Raw genomic sequence first — 4,093 nt, 5'->3', positions numbered from 1 at the left:
AAATATATATATATATATTATATAAAATTATATTATATTTACGTACACCCAAAAACACACAAAACACACACGCACACACACACACCCCACACACACACACATATATATATATATTTTATATTTTATATATTCTATTATATATATTAAAATTTTAAAAATTTTATATTATTTTAAAATGTATATTAAATAAAAATGTGTTTATATGTATGTATGTATCTATTATGTATATATAATAAAGGGGGTGTAAACACACACAAAACACACCCCAAAAACAAAAACACACCACACACCCACCCCCAACCCCCCCCCACACACACCACCCCCACACACATTATATATATAAAATAAAATTTTATATAAATTTTAAAATATATATATATATATATATATTAAAACTACAAACCCCCACCCAACACCCCACACCCACACAACCACACCCCCCCACACAACACACACACACACAACACACAACAACCCCCATTTCCTATAATTTAAAAATAAAATTTTAAAAAATTTTAAAATTAAATTTAAAATTAAAAAATAAAAATTTTAAAATTTTTTATATATATATATTATAATTATATTATATATGTTATTTTATACACCAATGTAATTTACAAAACACCCACACACACACACACACACATAAAAAATGTGTGTATTATATATGGGGTGTGTGGTTTTGTTTTGTGTGTTGGGGTGTGTTGTGTATTTTTTAATATATTTATTTATTATGTATAAAATATAAAATTATATATATATAATCAAAATTATATATTTTATTTTAAAATATATGTGTTTTCCAAAATATAAAGAAAAGTAGATAGATGATAAAATGTAAAATAAAACCCCATATATAATATTAATCTAATATTATATTAATTTATTATATATAATATTTAATTTTATCCCTATAATTTTTTTATTTATTAATTATATAAAATATATATAAAATTTATTATATATTTTTCCTGAATATTTATAAAATTTTTACCCCCCCCCCCATACCCCCACCCCCACACCCACCCCCCACCCACCCCACCACAAAACACACCCCCACACACACCATATATATTTATTTTAAAATTATATACATATTTTTATAATTTTATTTTAAAAATATATTATATAATATATATTAAATTTTTATTATATATTATATATACCTTATATTTTATATATATAAAATATATAAAATATTTTAATTAGATATATTATATATATATTTTCCCTTTAAATTTATTATTTTTTATATATATATATATAATTAAAATACCCTATTATATTTTATTATTATATTAAAAAAATTTTTCCCTTTATTTTATTATTTAAAATTTTTTTTATTTTTTTTGTTTAATTTCCCCCCCTTTTTTTATTTTATTTTTTTTATTTTATTTTATTTTATTTATTTTTTTTTTTTTTTTTTTTTTATATTTTTTGTTATTTTTTTAATTTTTTTTTTTTTTTTTTTTTATTTTTTTTTTGTTTTGTGTGTTTTGTGTGTGTGTGTGTGGTTTTGTGTGTGTGTGTGTGTGTGTGTGTTGTGTGTGTGTGTGTATATTTTTAATATGTATAAAATTTATTCCTGTTAAAATTTATATATAAAATTTTTTATGTGGGATATATATATTAATTAATTTTAAAATTATATATATATATTTTATTTTTTATTATATTAAAATATTTGTATATATACATATCTATCTATCTATCTATCTATCTTTATATATATGTAAAACATAAAACATATATAAAAAATTATATTAAAAATATATATTATTATTTATATATATATTATTTTAAAATAATTATTATATAAAATTTTAAAATTTTATATTTATAATCTTAACCCCCCACCCCACACACAAAAACCCCAAAAACCCCCAACCCCCACCAAAAACAACCAAACCCCCCCCACCCCCTTTATGTTTGTTTTATATTTTATATATAAACTATATTTTAATTTAAAACTAAAATATTTATTATTTATATAACTATATTATATAAAAGGCCGCGGTGGCCCCAGTGTTAAGGAAAAAATCGGAAATTTAAGACTGGGGCAAAGACGACAAAATTTTTTGAGTTTTGGGGTTTGAGTCAAAAACCCGGGCCCGGCCCCGTTGTTTTCCCCTGGGCAAGGAACTACAAAACCCTTGGGTGGGTGGGCAAGCCAGCCCCAATCAGTGCTGGGGAAATTTGAGAAAGGTGACTCGTAAAAAACACCGGGCGGGAAAGGGAATTTGGGAAACCCCCGCTTTTAAAATTGCCAAAAAAAATCATGGAAAAACCATATCACCAACGGGACTGGTGGGGCATTTTTTATTTTACCAAACAATAAATTTTCCCCAAAAACCCCCAAACCCCACAACACACACAAAAAACACACAACACAAAACAAAAACACACACACCCACACACCCCAAAACACACCCCACACACCACACACACAAAACCCCAACATATATTTTATTAAAATATATATATATATATATATTATATTATATATATATATTTTAAAATTTATTATATATATATATTATGAAAAAAAACCTATGTTTTATATATATATTATATTATAATATTAAAATAATTTTATATATATATATATATTTATATAAAATATTAAAAAATACCTGTCTACCTAAAAGCAAAATTTAAAACCCTCTAATTATTTATCTATTTATCTTTTAAAATCAATACAAGTCTGTTTTTTCGTTTGGGCCCGGGGTGTTACCCATTTACCTCTCTCTCTCTCTCTCTCTCTCTCTCTTTTCTCTCTCCCCTCCTCTCTCCCCCTTCTCTTTTCCCCTCTTCCCCTTCTCTTTATAAAATAAAATATATATATTTTTATTATATATATATTAAAATATATACATATTATTTAAAATTAAAATACCCCCTTTTTATATATATATTTTTATATATTTTTTAATAATTTTTATATTTTTAAATATTTTAATTTACCTTCACACACCCCCCTTTAAAAATTATATAATTTTTATAAAATCTTTTTTTATAATTTATTTTATATATTTTAATTATTCTTTATGATTCAAATTCCCCCCCCATTTATTATTGTTATATTATATTAATTATATTATTTATTTATTTATTTTTTATTAAAATTTTATCCCCCTTTTTTTTTTTTATTTATTTTTTTTATTTTTTTTAATTTTTTTATTTTTTTCCCCCCCCCAAACCCCCCCCGCACCCCCTTTTTTTTCCCCTGTTTTTTTTTTTTTATTATTAAAATTTTTTTATTTTTTTTTTTTTTTTTATATCCCCCCCTTTTTTCCTTTTTTTTTTTCCTTGTTAAATTTTTTTTTTTTTATTTTTTATTTATATTAATTTTCTTTATTTTTTTTTTTTTTTTTTATTTTTTTTTATTTTTTTTTTTTTTTTCCCCCTTTCCGTTTTGGGTTGTGTCCCCCGGGGGGTGGGGGGAAGGTGGCCCCCCCTGGTTCCGGCCCCCGGGTTTGGTCCCCCGGGGGCCCCCAAAAAGATGCCCTTTGGGTTTTTGGGGGGGTCACGGATGTCGGAGGGCAGGATGACAAAGGGGGACAACCGGGTTTAGATAAATTTTCTTTTTTTTTTTACAAAAGCAGGCCGGAGGGCGAGAGCCATGACAAGATGACGTGCCGAAATAGCGAAATTCGGTAAAGCACCGCGCAAAATCGGCGCAAGATCGGAAGGGTTAGGTGAAGCACACACACACAACCCCAACCCCACACCCACACCCACAACACATAACAAAACCACACACCACCAAAAGGGTTTTTTTTTTTATTTTTTTTTTTATATATATTATTCTCCTTATTCCCTTTTTTCTTCCCCTCTTCTCGCTCTCCCCCTCTCTTTTCTCTCTCTCTCTTTTCTCTCTCCCTCTCCTTTTCTCTCCCTTTTCTCCCTCTCTCTTATTAATTATATATTATTATATATATTATATATTACTTATAATAGGAAATGAGGGATCACATATTTTAAAAAACCCAAAAAACATATAAAAAATCCCCATTCCTTTATCTATCTTTTGTATATTTTGTCTATGAATATATACACACTATACATATAATAAACCGAAGACGAGACTGAG

The sequence above is a fragment of the Penaeus monodon genome, chromosome 11 (genome assembly GCF_015228065.2).
Source record: "Penaeus monodon isolate SGIC_2016 chromosome 11, NSTDA_Pmon_1, whole genome shotgun sequence".
NCBI lineage: Eukaryota > Metazoa > Arthropoda > Malacostraca > Decapoda > Penaeidae > Penaeus > Penaeus monodon.
This window is presented reverse-complemented; position numbering follows the sequence as displayed.